This window comes from Fukomys damarensis, unplaced genomic scaffold (assembly GCF_012274545.1).
Source record: "Fukomys damarensis isolate Sample0158 unplaced genomic scaffold, DMR_v1.0_HiC HiC_scaffold_39, whole genome shotgun sequence".
Taxonomy (NCBI): Eukaryota; Metazoa; Chordata; class Mammalia; order Rodentia; family Bathyergidae; genus Fukomys; species Fukomys damarensis.
In genome coordinates this window covers 67,438,579-67,457,177 of record NW_022900951.1, presented here as the reverse complement: position 1 = coordinate 67,457,177, position 18,599 = coordinate 67,438,579, and positions in this window count along the sequence as shown.

Genomic DNA, 18,599 nt, shown 5'->3' with positions numbered 1-18,599 from the left:
ATATATATATATATAAAATTTGGATCTAACATTATTATTTATGGAAATCAGTATGGAGATTTATCAAAAAAGTAAAATGAAACTTCCATTTGACTCAGCTATTCCCTCATAGATATCTTTCCAAAAGACTTAAAGACATCATCCCACAGTGACATATACACACGTATGTGTACAGAAGCACAATTCATAATAGCTAAATGGGAAGCATATATATAAAATTTGGATCTAACATTATTATTTATGGAAATCAGTATGGAGATTTATCAAAAAAGTAAAATGAAACTTCCATTTGACTCAGCTATTCCCTCATAGATATCTTTCCAAAAGACTTAAAGACATCATCCCACAGTGACATATACACACGTATGTGTACAGAAGCACAATTCATAATAGCTAAATGGGAAGCAGCCTATATGTCCATCAGCAGGTGAATGGATAAAGAAAATGCAAAGTTTATACCTAATGGAGCATTGCTCTGCCACAAAGGATAAATCTGAATCATTTGTGGGAAAATGGATACACCTTGAGACCTTAATGTTAAGTAAATCAGACACACAAATTTAAATATGGTATGGTTTCCCTTATATGAGAAACCGAATATGAAAATAAAGTACAAAATAAAAACAGCAAATAGGAAAAAATAGGCAGAAAAAAAAGTTATTATAATCCAGCATGGACAGCCTAACTAAAACTGTACCTTGATTTAGTATATACTTTTGTTTTATTTTTTGGCCAATTATTCTGGTTGTTAATCTGCATATATGATAATTAACTTTAAAGGCCTTATGAGCCAAATAAATGAATCTAATATTGGCAGAAAAGGGGGTAGAGGGGAAGCAGAAAAAAAGAATTGAGATGTGTTATGTACATGTACCACTTTCCCATAATGAATGTAACCATTATGAACTGAAAACATAAGTTAACTTAATAAACATAATTTAAAATTTTAAAAAGAAAAATCATATTATTTATACTATGGCCCAGAAATTATACATGCTTAACCCTGCAGAAACTTTGAAGACAGGGATGAGTATCTATTTCTGTTAGAATATAAAAATCTGAAATATATTTTCTCATTCCTAACCTCAAAAGTTATTATAGGAATGAGTCATTTTCTAATACATTCTGATCATACATTACCTTATTTGAACTGACATTCATTTATGTCTACGTCTTACGTTATGTCTACTTAAAATGAAAACTTGCCAATTTCATTAGCAACACATATAAGGGACTTCTAGCTTAAATTTACAGTACTGTTGTATCAGTCTGTGCTTATAAGAGAAACACATTTAATGCAAGATACACAAATATATAAGAATTTATAAGATTAGTTTTCAATGGCCACGCCCACAGTAAGGTGTGGAAAATTTCAAAAGGGCTGTCTATGTGCTGGAGATCTAAGGATCCAGATAAAGGCCTAGAGCTCACTGTAGCATCCTGTGTCAGTCTGTTTCAGGAGGACTATGGGTTTACAATGAAAAGCTGAAAGATCTACAGCAGAAGGCTAAAGGGCCTGCTCTGAAGGCTGAAGAGTCTGTGCTAAAAGCCAGGAAAGAACATTCAAGGTGAAGGTGAAGACTGGAGTTCATCCAAAGAAACAGAAGAAAGCCTTCCTTCATTTTTCTTTTATTCAATTCAGTTAGCAAGCCTATTTTTTGCTTTCACTCATGCCTGGGTGGGTCTTCTGCTTTTAGTAGATCCCTTCAGCCACACTTAGAACTATGCTGATTCAGTTTACTTGTGTGTATCTTACCTAAATTGTCACAATCATTTTGCTATCAACATCAACCCTTTATCAACTTGACAACCAGATACATCTCCTTAAATCGTAGTCTCCAGATACAGAGACAAGTTCATAGTTACACCTACCATATTACAAATATCATGGTTATGGGGCCGGGGACTTAGCTCAGTGGTGCTGCCGCCTGCCTCGCAAGCACAAGGACCCGAGTTTGATCCCCGGCACCAAACCAAACCAAACCAAACCACACAAAAACACCTATTTGTGCTGTGGATTTAGCTCAGTGGTTCCGCTGCCTGCCTCACAAGAACAAGGTCCCGAGTTCGATCCGCGGTAACAAAAAAATAAATAAAAATTCAAACATCATTGTTAGAAGCAAAAATGCACTAATTCCCTCCCAGAATAGAAGAAAATTTTTATTTGTGTGACATTTACTCCTAACATGTCATAACTTGCATATTGTAACACAGGTTTAATAATACTTTAGAACCAATATGAAGTCTATCAATATAAAGCTTTACATGAAATGCATATTAGGAGAGTATTACAATTACAGTGCTCACTTCTGTAAACGATCACAAGGTTAACCCTGGCATTTAGAACTAACTGCTGCTACACAGTCTATATTTCATTGACCTTAAGCAAGCGCTTTAGCAAGTCTTGGTTCTTTCCCTGGTGGAGTGACCCATACTTTCATTCCTGAAGTTTGTGGACCAATTATCATCCTGCCTATATAGGATTGTTGTAGTTTCCCATTGACCTTAATAAGAGAGCATAGGAACACTAGGAGGTGCCCAAGTGGAGCTCCTGCACTCCTACCTAATATGTTCTTCCTTTCTTCCATTGTTGAATAACAGTCCATTTTCCCCTGGACAGTTTGAATCAATCACAACTGCCAACACTGTAGCTCCTTTTTTCGCTTGTTCCCTCAGAGGCATGAGGAGACCAAAAAGACCAGATTTTAGTTCAATGGTATCATTATGTTACTTCCTGGTACAACTCTTCTCCACTCTGGAACTAAGACTTCTAAACCAGAAAAGCATAAAGTCTCAGAAAAAGAAAGCGAAAATTTTGCTAGTAGATCACTAGGGGTGGTAATTGTGAGTGGTATAATTCCCATTTTCACCTCTGGGTTCCTGGACCTATGAATTCTGGCTATGTGAGACAGAGTACCATATAGTGGATGCTAATTCAAAGCATATACAACCTTGTGAAGAACCTTGCCCAGCCTTGAAAGCTATTGCCACTTATTTGGCATTGTAACTGTATCTTCAAAATGCCATTCTTGGCTAAAGGGGAAGTGGAAATGGGAGGGAAAAGGAAATAACACAAAAGAAAAAATATGAAAAAAGGAAAAAATGGAACCGAAGTCTTTGTAAATAAGGAAGGATGAAGGGGATGAAGGGAAGGCAGGGGTATGGGGAAAAACAGGAACCAAAACATATCGTGTAAAGGTACAAGATCCCAATGATAAATGTAACTGTACTGCTTGAAATGTACCAATAAACTTAATGGGAAAAAACAAAAACAAAAAACAAAATGCCATTCCACCTTTCTATAAATCCAGGTGTATCTGGATGGTGAGGAACCTAGTAAGTCCAATGAAATCTATGAGTATGAGACCACTGCCTCACTTCTTTGGCTGTAAAATGTGTTCTTTCCTCAGAGGCAGTGCTGTGTGAAATTCCATAATGGTAGATAAAGCATTCTATAAATTCACAGAGGTAGCTTTGGAAGAAGCATTACCTAAAGGGAAGGAAAATGCATATCTAGAATAGGTGTCTATACCAGTAAGGACAAAGTGTTGTCTTTTCCATGATGTAAGCAGTTCAATATATTCTACCCATCACCCTGGGAATGGTGCCATATCAGGGACTTGGTGTTGGTCTCTGCTGCTGAGATACTGGGCATTCAGCAGTGGCTGTAGTCAGAATAAGCCTTGGTGAGTGGGAGTCTGTATTGCTGAGCTCATGCATAACATCTGTCTCTGACACCATGGTCATGCTGTTCATGGGCCCATTTGGCAATGACAGGAGTGGCTGAAGAAAGAGCTTGACTACTATCCAAAGAATGAGTCAACTGACCCACTTGATTATTAATGTCCTCTTCTGCTGAAGTCACTTTTTGATGAACATTTACATGGGATATAAATATTTTTATAACCCTTGCACATTTAGAGATGTCTATCAACATAACTCTTCCACAAACATCTTTGTCACCAATTCTCCAATCATTTTCCTTCCAAGTTCAGCCATCCAGATCATCCATCTTTCGAGATCATGGGTGATAGCCTATAAATCAGTTTACAGTGCCACATCTGGCCATTTTCCCTTCCAGTATACATATACCACATGAGGCCACAGGTGCATGCCTGTGGCACAACCACTGAGCTAAATCCCCGGTCAAAACACCTTTTTTTTTTTAACTCAATAAGATGCAACAATAATTCAGAATCTCTGCTAAATGGGTCCATATAAAAAAACTCAGCCTGATCCAAGTGTATGTTCTTGCCACCAGTATCCCACACCTGTAAAATCTAGTCCCATACTTGCTCATCAGGCATCTGCTCATAACAGTTAGAAAATTCAAGAAGATCTTTGGAAGAATAATGGGTCTGGTCACACTATGCCCCTTGTCCTTAGGAGCTTTCTGTGATTTGAGCCTTGTAGGCTGAGTGGCAAAAGGTTTGACATTAGGTCCTGGAAGTATCAGTCTTATCATGTTTGGTCAACAGAAGAGTAGTTTTGTCAGGTCTATGAGGAGAGGCCACCTCAATGGGCCTCTCTTCCTCTGGCAAACATACTCAGCCTTGTCAGGATCCTCCCAAACATCCCCATTCCAGTTTATGGGATCCTATTCTCTTCTGATCAGTACCACAACCTTTATTTCAGATAACTTTCAAGACTCAGCAATAAACTTACAGTGTATTTTAGGCAACTGAATTATGAGGTCCCTCCTTTGGGTTTCTGCAATCTCAGCCCTGAGGCTAAAGGAGAGGATATTCTCTTATTCTCTTTCAGAACACACTTAGAACCTTAAATATTTTATGTGTGCCTGCAGCTGAGAATTTCAATCTTTGAACTCCTTATCCTTTATTAATTTGTCTGGCCATTTAGACGTTAGATTTCAAATGGTTGTTTTGAGTTCATTGTTTTCCTTCTCTAGTTTGCTCAGATATGCTAAGAGCAACCATCCAGCAGCATTATATTTCCCACTTTGCCAAAAATATTCAAAAGTATCATATACAAAGCCACTAAATTCTTTACATCTCACAAGTGGAGAATTAGGATAATCAAATGGATCTACTTTATGTATTACTTTACTGTTCACACCAAGGACTACTCCTATCTCCCACAGTAGCAGATGGAGACACCATGGCATCTTTCATTCTTATCCAATTAGAGAGCCAACTCCAGGAACCATTAAAGCCATTAAATAATTTCATGTTTATAGTTCTGTTTTTCTAGAGCTACCCCACTCTCAGTACCAAAATCTGTATCAGCCACTGCTTAAAAGAGAATCAGATTTAATGCACGATGCTGCAAAGAAATATATGAGAACTTACAAGTTTGGCTTACAATGTCCACCCCAAGAGTTAGTTGTGAAAAAGTGCAAATGTTTTCTCTGTGCACTGGAGATCCAAAGGATCCAGTCAAAGGCCTAGAGCTCTCTGTAGTTTTCATTGTGAGTCTGTATCAGGAAGTCAATGAATCTATGATGGGAGACTGAAAGTCTGCACCAGAGGGTGAAAGGTGTATACCGGAGGCTGAAGAGTCTTTCCTGGAAGCCAGGAGAAAACATCTAAGATGAAGGTGAAGACTGGAACTCCTCCAAAGAAACAGAAATGAATATTCCTTCATTTTCCATTTATTCCATTCAGGTGACAATCCTATTGGTTGCTATGACTCACATACAGGGTGGGTCTTCGTCCTCAGCAAATCCCTTCAGCCACACCTAAAACTATGCTAATTCAATTTATCTGAAAATGTCTTACTCAAATTGACATGACCAACTATAACAACTATAACAACTGCAAACACCGTATTTTAATGTTATTTTTAATAATGAGAGTCATATGAGTATCTCATCTTCATATAGTCCTATTAGCTTCCCTACCTGAAATAATTCAGCAAGTTATTTTGAAGCATTTTCCTATCAAAGAAGAAAAAATACATTTTACAAATAATAAAAATCTCATTGCTTAAACTTGGTTCAATTCATATTGTCCTCAGTAACAGAATTTTTAAGAATTTTCTTTTTAATTATCTGAATAACTGATGGCAAACTGCTTGTCCTTCCCTACTATGGCTTGATGGTGAAAGTAGTTATGTTTAACTATACAGTTTTCTTTTCTTTAGGGTCTCACTATGTAGTTGAAACTGACCTGGAACTCACTATGTAGCCCAGGCTGGTCTTCAACGCACAGAGATCCTCCTGCCCAGCCTCCTGAGTGTCTTTTCCCCTTTTATGCATTAAATTACTTTTTATGCTTTCTTGAGATTCTCTGTATGCTTTTATGACTTTATTCTGTCATAATGGAATAATAGTTTATATTCTTCTGTAATCTATACTATTAATAACTTTTTTTTATACTGGGGATTGAAGTCAGGTCCCTGCACTTGTGAGGCAGGCAGCAGCACCACTGAGCTAAATCCCCAGCTACTATTAATAACTTTTTAAAGAAAACCTTGTTTCTTTGGAGAATAATCAAGTTATGATATGTCTATCAGTTTAAATAATTACCATTTTGATACTTTGGTTCATATGCAATGATCATCTTATATATTTATCTTTCCCTTGATGCCTAGGAACTCACAAATACAGGGAGCAACTACATGCAAAGCCTGGAGTGCTATACTTTTCCACTTCCTCAGTCTTACTTATAAGACTTTTAATAAGATACGCAAGATAGACTAGTATTTATTGTTGAATTTATCTATGGACAAATTTAACTCAGGTTACATAAATTAAAAGTTCAATAACAGGATTTTTCTGGTGTATAATATTTTCATATGTTTATAAAATTACATTGATTTTTTTGCCCTTGCTTCTTAACTATTTTGAGGTTGTCAAGAACATATTGATATTTATTGAATGATACTGCCTCACTAGTTTAGTCATCTATTTTTGTTACCTTTTCCAACTAAATGTCACATTTATTGATGCACATTCATGAATGATACAATAACTATTTTCTCATGCTAATTTTGCCTATTCACAAATTCTATATAAAAGTCCACTTTTTTCTTCCTTAAAGCAACTGTCAAGGCCATATGAAAAGGCACATATGACTAGTTCTATCACAAAAGAAATTATCCCAAGTATCTAAAATAATTTGATTAATTATGCATATATTAACTAAAGCTACTGAAGACTTTGAAGACTTCGAAAATTCTGTTTTATAAGTTTAGAATGAAATTTCTTAGAAAGAAATACCATAATAAATCAGAAATTACTGCTTCCAAATGATGCTTCATCTAAGCAATTTGATGCTATATGCTAGCAATTATTATTATGTATCAGAGACTATGATCATTTAAACTTTCAATTAAGATCCATTTCTAGTACTGTCCTATTATACAACTAGAACAAAGGCATGAAGTATCCCTAAGATGTGCACTTAGAGTCCCAATTGAATCCAGTGGCACTTGCACTCACATTAATAGTAAAAATGGTCTTAGCTAGGAATGATATCTGCATATAATGTAGCTATTATAGATATAAAATACTTCTACAAGGATGCACTTTATTGAATCACCAAATAAATGCTAATTGAGTGGAAAAGACAAGAAATAATGTCTTGAGTTTAAATTTTTCAGTTATATAATGTAATGACAAAATTCTCCAGATAGCACTGGACTGTATTTTCTCATCTTGGTTTGGAATACCTTGCCTACATGATATTTTATGTTTTATATCTTAAGAGAAACCGAAGGGATGTGCACGGCTATAAATTCATGAATAGAACTTATTTCATTTTTAAAAATCTCTGTCATTTTTATGATATCTTTTAATAAATCTGTTTCTTCAAAGATTTGTCATTTTTAAAATAAGTTTTCATATCATAAAAACCAAAGACCATACACTATTAGTTAACAGCTTGAAGCCATCTAATTTTTCAAAAGAATACTCATTTATCAAAGGGATTCCTTATAATATTGGAACTTAGCTAGCATCAATTAAACACAGTTTACTTTATTCAAATTACTTAGCATTTACCTAGCATTTAAATGATGCTATTTTCTAATTTATAAAATATTTTTTGAAAGTGTTAGAAGCATTAATACTGAGCATAAAGGGGAGAACACATTAATTCTAAGAGTCAATGATCACTCTGCTGTTGATAATTCTACAGTGGTAATAATGACAATTTTTACAACCTATTATTCATATAACAGTATATATCAGGAAAATATGAATAAGTCACATTCCTATCCTCAAGAAACATAAATATAATGGAGATTACAATGCAAACACCTATAAACTTATAGCACTGGATAGTATGTGGAAAAATAAATGAACAAAATTATGTAGGAGTTCAGAGAAAGGAAGTTATCACCATTCCTTTAAATAATCATAAAAAGCCTCATTCGCGAAATGGAAGATAGCCAGGTGTGGTGGTGCACACAGGTGATCCCAGCACTTGGGAGGCTGAGGCAGGAGGATCAGTGTGAGTTCGAGACCAGCCTGGGTTACACAGGGAGTTCCAGGTCAGTCTCAACTGCATAATGAGACCTGTCCCAAAAAAGAAAATAATGAATAACACAACAAAAAATGGGAGATGTACAGAAGGCTATCATTTCAAAAAGTAAAGGCTAAGTAAGGAAAGGACCTTCATAGCAATGGAAGCAATAACAGTCTATATTTATTAAGTGCTAATTGTGTGTCCAACACTGGGATAAGGCTATTTTGCATGTGTTAACTCATTTCATTTTTAGCTACCTTATCTTGTAAGTGTTCATTCTCTCTTCATTTCACAGATAAAGATGCTGAGATAAATGACTTGCCCACAGTCATAGAGCTAGCAATCTCACACAGACAGAACTCTAGCTGCGTACAGGTATCACCAAGTCCAAGAAGATAGATTCAAATTAGCTGACTCCTCAAAATAAAGCTTCTGTGCTGACTCTCAAATTTTGTTTTCCATTCCCTCAGTCTTCCTGGTAGGTAGAAATCATCCTTGAATCCTGTGGCATAATCCACATCAAAATAGTAACAAAGCTCTAAGAATACTCATTTAGCAACATTTCTCATTTTCTACTTCATTATTACAGCCATAATACATAATGACCCCAAACTCTTACAGAATTTATTTAGATAAGCATCCAAACTCGCCACCAACCTGTTTCTTTAAGAAGTAATTATTTTGTCTCAAACGACATGCTGAGAAATTAGAATATAAACAAGGATTAAAGCATAGCTCCTGCACACCAAGAATCTGGAGGATGGGCATATACAGAATGACAGATTTAGCCAGATGGGCAGAGGCATTAGCAGAAAGAGAAGTAATGTGTTCCAAGTAAAGTGAGCATTTGTAAAATTCTGAAAAGTTCAAGGGTACCAAGGTGATTGAATTGATTTTAAGGGAGAAAATAGAATTAGATGGCACCAACAATGTAGGTAAGGATTAGATTTTACAAGGGAGCGTTTTCATTTCTCAACCTAAGCACTATAGATATTGTAGGCCAGGTATTTCCTTTATTGGGGGGGGTGCTGATATGTGCATTTTAGAATGTTCAGTAGCATTCCTAGATATTTAGTACCTCCTCAATGTCAGTAGCACCATCACAACACAATGTGACAAAAAGTGTCTTCAAACACAGCCAAATTTCCTGTGGGAGCAAAATCATTTCCACATGAGAACTGCTGGCATAAGGCCTCAAAAACCATTTAAAGATATTTGAAAATTATTCTCATGTCAAGAAGGGTAATATACAGCCATATGTGGGGTATTACATCTCCAGATTATTCAAGAATAGAAGAAGAGAAGAAAATCAAGTGAGCATACAATATTAAAATTTGTTTTTACTACAGTGAAGTGCTACCACTTCAGATCTTTCACACTCCCATCATATGCCATAATTATTTATAACTCTGTCTTTTTTCACATAGGCTCTAAAAAACTAGAGTATCACTATTCTGACAACTCAGCACTCCTACACATACTTAATTTCTGATTTCCAATATCATCACCTCCCTGCTTGTTTATCCTCTATAATATCATTTAAACTAAAATTGTACCTTAATAGCTATAATTCTGATGCCTGAAATCTACATATAATATAATGCCACAGTTTCTTAATTATTTACATTTTCCTTATTTTGGCTTTGATTATGCATTATTGTTAGGATCACTGTCAATTAATCAGACTTTTTTAGAAAACAGAAACAATGTGTTCTATGTCTCATATATTCCAGGTAAATGAGTAAAATTTTGGGGTTATAACTGGAGTCATTTTAATTAAATTGAGACAGAAGTACTACTTCTCCAAATTAGTAATGTTTGTACTCTTCAATTAAACAATTCTAATATAAATCTATATAGGAGACAATAGATATATAAACATAAGATTCATAGCTGAAATAGTGTGCTACAGCAAAATGCTGCAGAAGTTGTATAATCTTTGATAAAGAAAATTGAAAGTAGCCAGTTGCAAAAATCACATGCTTTTGTGATTTCTCCACCATTTAGAAGATTCAGAATCAAAATTAACTTTAGCTCTCTGTTTTAATCACAAAAAGAGCTGAAAAAAATAAAGAAAGTCTCTAGGGATCCAAATATCATGACAAAATTTATGATGAATTGATATTAAAGCCAAGCAAAGAAATTCATCATATTTCTAATATTTAAGCAATTTGCAATAGAAATACTGACACATAGCAATTTATAAGAAATGGCCACCTGTTATTCCATGACCTAACAAACACGTTAAAGCCAGTCTAAGAAATCCAGCAACACATTTAATCTACTTTTATAAATACGTCAACATTAAAATTTTTTAAATTTCCCTATAAATTCCCATCAAGACAAGGTACACTGCACTCTCCTTCCTTTGCTCTCACCTCCAGAAAAGGAAATTGTCAAAAATCATAACTTTAATCCACCTAACAACTTACATTCAACATTAAAGGAGGCATCACGGATTTTCTCTGAAAGATTAAATGACAGAAACAAATCATCCATTTTCAGCTATTGAACATGATTATTAATTAAGTGGAGACTTTTTAATCAAAGATATTTCCAGCTTTCATTTTGTCAGATTATTCTAAGAGTCTCAACATTTCCAACAGTGTTAAACTGAGAGCTAATGGATTAAGATACAACTAGGCCTTGTATGCTATGATGGAAACTTTTCACAGGCATCTTCTTGTCCCTGATATGAAAGTGTCCAAGGAGTGCCAGTGATGAAAGACTTTGTTGCCATGGTGTCATCTCATAAATCATCAATTATTGTCTTCTATTATGAATGTGACAGCCACATAGTGTCATAAAGGTTCTGCATTTTTGTCTAGATTTAAGATTTTTTCCAGACATCATTTGCATTGTAAAAGAAATGTCATGACAACCTCAGAAAATTTAGGCTTATTATCAAGTATTCTAGCATCCATTTAGAATTTGTCAGTTTGGCATTTCAGCATCCCAACCTCTTTTGCATTATCAAGTAGTTTATCTTACCTTTTATAAATAAATTTCTAAACATACATGTATAGTGTAATAAGCTAAACCCAACACAAGGAACGGAACTCTTTTGGTTGCTATGACAACCTAAACTGATCAATTTCCTGTCACTGTTTTAAAAGAGGTACTCCCTTATGGTTGTAAATGCTAATTACAAAAGCAAGCCACTTACTCATGTGTTCATTTGCAGATTAAAACAGTTCATGCCTAATTTATAATTTACCATGTCTTCCACATCTGTAGGGTGTTACAGAACAAATAATAACGACTTGTTTACAACATTTTCAACTTAATTTCGCTAATCATTTTTGCTGCAGGAATTTAGCTACATTAGTACAAGTTCAGTAAATACAATAGATTTGCAAAGCACAGGGAAATATTCTGAAGTGTAATTTCTATATTAAGGCTGCAAAGCCTGCTTAAAGCTCCCTGCAACTGCTCATTTAAAAGAAGGCAGTTATAGAAGTTTTTAGAAATATACATGAAACAGTCTTATTCCTCCAACTATTCATTTCAATTCCAGAACCAATATATTTGGTTGAAACCTGCAGTAGGTAATATAGTGAGAATACAAGATGATACACTAAATGAGCAATGTAGCTATTGAAAGAAAATAGTATTTTCAGAGGGAATAATCAATCCTCCAGGCATACAGTAACAGTACTCATAATCTATGTTAAGCACTCCCTTTTCCACCCACATATATATTTTATATGAGCCTTAAAGTCTGTTCTTTAGCTTTCAGACATGAGGAAAAGAAGAGAGTGAGAGACACGTTGTTTCAGAGAGTGAATAAGAGCTATGCTCCAAAATCTTTAAACTGTTATTAAATCTGACCATCACCTGTGGAAATTTTAGGGCATCGCTATCCCATATAGATACTTTTTTTTTACCTAAAATATTTTTGTGTTTTATAGAATTGATGAATTACGTATTGGGCAAAAGTATGCTTGTATATATAACATGATTTATATACTGATATAAGAAGACCTTAGACCAATCTTGTCCACTGATTTACTAATCCCAAATCCTAGAATGTGGTTAAAATATTTTTATTTTAATTCCCAAAATGGAATGGGCTCTCCCTGGACTTTAAAAATTCACCTACCATTTCTAGGGAGGAGGCTGACAACTTCCTAAATTCAAACATAATAAGCATGCTCCAGTTGATTTTCTGAAATGAGAAGCTGTAAGCAAAAATGTTTACATCTGGGGGATACTTGTCCAGTACACTATTTTGTGGGGGATTATGCACAAAACGATGTAAGGTCATAGGATTCTTCTCCCCAAAATGTGTCACTTAACAGAGCTCGTGACCCCCACTAGAGCTCCACCTTACTTTGAGTTTTACAAGAAGGGTCCTTCCCTAAACTAAGGCTAATCAACACAGATTATATATCCTAAAGAAAGTAAAAAATGTTTTAGTTTGTCTCTTGCAATTGTATTAGAGAGTGACAAAGCATTTCCAACTGCTTCTCAATCCAACAGCTGTAGCCCCAACACCCTAGGGCTCTAAAGGCCTATTGACAGCCTGTGATCACAGGTGCTCTTCTTCTTCTGGACTCAGCTCAGTGGTTCTATAGCTGGAGATTAACTCCACCCACAGTGTGTAGGTGAAAGCTCCAGTGCCTTTATTTCAAAGGAAAATCTGGTCAGCTGGAAACAATGAAAACTAATCAGGAGGCAGTTAGCCATTGGCTAGGAGCACATGCTGAGCAAAATAAAGGCTGGAAACAAAGATGTGGAGTGGGTGGGGGTTTTGGAAAGAGAGGGAAAGGGATGGGGGAGGAACAGAGAAAGAGAGAGAGGGATAGAGAGAGCAAGTGAGCAACCAATTTGTACTTTTATGCCTACTTCTTGTCACATGGATGTTTAATCTAAAATAATGTACAAAAGATCATAAACATATTTTGCCCCTTGCTTTGCAACCTAGTTTGACCCCAAAATCCTCTCTGAGGAAAACATTGATCCTTGGTGACTGAGAGACTGATGATAAGCTGATTTGTTGGGATCTGCATGGAGAAGTCACAGATAAGGAACTATATGTTAGAAAATTGTATAGTACATTTCTAATCTATGTATAACAATGAAGTTTTTGTGTTCTTTTTTAATAGATATTATGAAAGGGAGTGATACAGGTGTGTAGGGCAAGAGAATGAAGTCTATGTCCACTATTAGGATGATGTAAAACTGAGAACAATAACAGGTAAATGAAACTAAGATGGATTCAAAACCATTTGCTTGCACTTGCTCAGGATTAAGAAGATGAAAAATTCCCCAAACCACTCTTGGAGAAATTGCTGATTTAGTCATTGAACATGTTTTAGTGCAAGAAAGTGAAGAATTTTTAAAAATCCAGTGTTGGTCGCATGTCAAAATATATACTCAGTCAACTGATTGAGCTCCCAATGGCCAAAAACAAATCTATTTAAGAAATAAAATAAATATTATACTATTTGGATTATAGCCCCAAATATACAATCACTATCTAAATAAATGATTGAATATACTGATATAAATAAATGATTGAATAGAGTAGAAGGAGCAAATTTCACAATCAGACAGATTCCATATAATTTTTTTATACAGTGATTGACTTGCAAAAAGTACAGTATAGGAAGAGGGGTTGAAGGGAGGCGGGAAAATAGGAAAAAAAAGGAGAAGCAAGATATATCATATACAGGTACAAATTCCCTGTGACAAATGTTATTATTATGTACATCTAAAATGTTTCAAGAAATGTTTTGCTTCAAAAAAAGTACAGTATAAAAAGGAAGGAGAAAAAGTGATAAGTATATCTGCAGTGTATTAAATCTGACAAACACTACTTGAGCCAGAGAAACAGTCAAACTCAACAGTAATAAGTTACTGTAATACTATGTAAGCTTCATATGATGTGATGAAATGGTATTATGTCTATATGGTCTTCCTTCCCAAAACACATAACCACAGTTTAACGATGAAAAAAGCATCACACAAACAATAGTGGGGAGATACCCTTCAAATACTTCACTCTTACTCCTCAAACCTTCCAAAGTTATCAAAAGCAAGGAGTCATTATCAAAACAGTCATTACGGGAAAAGTGAGGAAGCTTAATTAAACTATAAAATTTAGTTAAAAATAGTATATCAGTATTTGTTGTTTAAATTTGACAAATTAATTAATGCTAAGATATTAACAATAGAGTAAACTACAAGGCACATGGGAAGTCTGTACAAATCTTTAACCAGTTTTGAAATAAAATTTCTTTAAAAAGAACTGGAATTAGAGTCCAGTGATAGTCTATATACTTATTAGGCTTGAAGCCCTGGGTTTAATCTCCAGCAAACACACAAACACACACACACACACACACACACACACACACACACACACACACACTGTTCCTATCCATCTTTTTGTTGAGCTCACTTTATTAAGAAACATTTTACCCCACGTTAATTGATGTCTACATAGTTTCAAAAATCACAAGGAGTAAATTTTTAAGAGGTTGGCAAATATAAACTAAAAACATTTTGTTTAAGTGCAACTAACAGTAAAATATGTGTACGCTATTTTAAATTGATTTTTAAAATCAGGTGTGCTGTGCACATGTATCAACTACTCATGATGAATGAAATCTATATATACTGCAAATATGTAGTGATAAAAATCAAAATTAAAAAATCAGATGTTCTAAGTCTCTTCAAATAATGTTTTGAATGCAAAAGATGCTTTATTCCCAAATATAATTAATCAGAAAATAATAAAAATATATCTACTTTATACATAATACGTTGCATATATCAATATATTATTTCATGTGTATTTGTAAAACTCACAGCATAAAGAGTATAGCAAGATGATTTTTTTGTAATTTAAAGTCTTTTTTAGAGCAATATGACAACACAGATCTTTGATCAAGTTTATTATTATAGTACTATACTATATAGCTAGATACAGTATATCCAGTTAAAAGGAAAATGTCCAAAAGAATAAAAATACTTGAATGTGAATTTTAAAAACTTTACATATTTAAGTAAAAAATATTTGCTATAAGAAATCTATTTTATCATGGTAAAGAACTTCAAAATAGTCTGAAACTCTCCCAACTGCAATGCATGGTTGCTATTATTAACAAGTTCCACTATTGTGTTTTAATAGCTTTTGCACGTTTTTTAAAAAATTCTGGAACACTGTACATCTCAGATAATCTAGCTCTATATTTCATGAATTATCAAAAATTTTTCACATGAATGTATTGATGGAGCTATACATTTTTTGTGTCTCAGCTTTCTAATTTTTTTTTATTTTTTAAAGTATTTTTGCTAATTCTTTTTATATTTTCCCTCCTAAACTACTTACCAAAAACTTATGATAATTTAAAGTAACAGTATTTTGGTGTTCTAATGTGCTAGGAAGGAAAGAATAGTTGGTAAAAACAAATTCTTTATGTTGAAAACTCAATGTTATCAAAATAGAAAGCAGGTTATTACCTTAATGCATTTCACAATTATCTGCAGGACTTTAGAGCATGTTGCTATGGAATATAATTCTGATAAGACTGCAAACCAACAAGTGGCCATTTTAGTATAATAATCCCATTTCTTAATATTATTTTGTACATTTAACAAGATGCATTACAAACCATAACAATTTAGGCACAATGCATCCCCCTTTCAAATACATTTATACTGACTCTTAGAATCAACTCCATTTTAGGGACTAATTAGTTACTCTGACAATGTTTTAAGAATAGGCCTATACAATTTCAAAAAAATGTCAACACTCTCTTTGTAAATTAATGAAATGTTCCCCACTATACAATAATAGGTCATTATCAGCCTTTCCTCTTTACTCTACCTCAGTGATGTAGTTAAAAGTACTCCAAAGAAATTCATGATCTGTCACTCTACTCACTGCTGTCTAGATTTATGGATGTTTTAGCAGTTCCTTCATTTTCACATCACTAGGCAACTCTTCAGAGTTTAAAATAAAGGACAGAGTTCACCTGAATGTTTAGACAAGTAGCCTACTTCAAATGACTGTTCTTCTACAATTCTAACTTGCTTTAATATTTAAAGAAACACAGACTGAAACCTAATGCATTGAAACTTCACATTATTAAATGTAACATGCAGACATTACATTATTATGCTACACATGGCTAAGAAATTTTAGTATTCACGGGATTATGGTAATTAAGTCTTCCTTCACTTTGGGTGATATGACACTTGCTTGACTATAATGTCACTTCACTTAAAGTCTGTGTAAACCACATTATCTTAGTCACTGTGCATTGTATTTCCAACTGTGAGCAAAATTAAAAGGTCAGAGTGGACAAGGATGTATGTAATCCCAAGGTAACATCATGTAAATGACTTCTTCAAGGTTCAAACTGGGTTTTGAATAATAACAAAGTAGAATATTTTCTACAGTGATGCTATAGTATTACATTCTAGATGCCATCTGTGGCAAAACACATTATGTATATTGGGAGTTAGTGGTAAAAAAGAAAAAGAAGAATATGTGGTTTTCAAGTTTTGTGGATAAAAGCTAAAAGATAACATTTTCCAAAGCTTAATGCAAACTAGGAAAGTGGATATTCAACATGGACCAATACCTGGAAGGTTTGCAACTGGTTTTGTAAATAAAGAGCCATCAATATCATAAATACATAGTGCTTTTCAGGATGCACAGATAATAATGGCAATGCAAAATTGTTTATACTTCCTCATTTTCTGGTGATTGTTTGTTGTTTATTTTTATTAAGTTTATTGGTACTTTTTAGGTATACAGTACAATTACATTCATAATTGGGATCTTGTACCTTTAAATAAGAGGTCTTGGTTCTCATTTTCCACCTATTCCACTGCCCTCCCTTCATCCTCCAACATTCCATATTTACAAAGACTTTGTTTCCATTTTTTCCTTTTCTCATATTTTTCTTTTCCCTTGTTTTCTTTTCCCTACCCCTCCCACTACCACTACTCCTTTAGATCTTTTCTTCCTATTTCACATTATCAATTATACATTTGGATCCTTAGTTACACTTTTAATTTTTCACGTCAGAGACACTATTCAGTATTTACATGTGTGTCCTATTTATTTCACTTAAGAGGATAGCCTTACCGTTCATCCATTTAGTATAAGTATCTCTAGTTTCTCATTCTTTATGGCTGAGTAGTACTCCATTTTATTTAAAAAAAAAACACACACACACATCTTCTTTATCCAGCCTTCAGTTGATGGGCAAATGGGCTGTTTCCAAGCTTTAGTTATTAGAAACTGTGACGCTATTAACATGGGTGTGCATATATCACTGTGGTATGAATCTTTTAAATCTTTTGGGAAGATACCCACCAGAGGGATGGCTGAGTCAAATGGGAGCTCTGATCCTAGTTTCTTGAGGTATCTCCGTATAGATTTGTACCATGGTTTCCCCAGTCAGCACTCCCACCAGCAACCAACAGCATTTATTATTGGTTGATTGCATTGTAGCAACTATTCTTTCTGGGGTGAGATGGAATCTCAGTGTTGTTTTCATCTGCATCTAGACCCCTTTCTTTCATCAGGCACGAATCTAAAATTGAAGTGGATTAAGGATCTAAATGTTAAAATAGAAACACTAAACTGGCTGGAAGATAAGTTAGGTAGAACTCTCAAAGACATTGGCATAGGAAAAGACTTTATAAACAAAACCTCAGTAGCAAAGGAACTAGCAGAAAGAATCAACAACTGGGATCTCATCTTATTAAAAAGCTTCTGCACTGCAAGAGAAATCACCAACTGAGCTAAGAGACAACCTACAATGTGGGGAAAAAATTTTATCAGCTGCTCCTCAGACAAATGGCTCCTATCTAGAATATATAAAGAACTTGAAAAAATCAGGCACCCAAAACATGAAGAAACAATTAAAAAGTAGGTCTCTGAAATGAACAGACATTTATCAGACAAAGAATTAAAAGCAGAAGGTAAACATGAAAAAATGTTCAACATTCTGGCCATTTGATACATACAGATGAAAACAACACTGAGATTCGATTTTCTGTTTTTAATAAATATTAAATCATCACAACATTCATTTTTAAAAGAGTATTTGCCAATAATTTTGTCAGTCACAGTAACACTATGTCCATGAAGTGCTTTCTTGAAAGTGTTCTCATCTGCATCTTTGAAACTTACTTAAAGGCTTG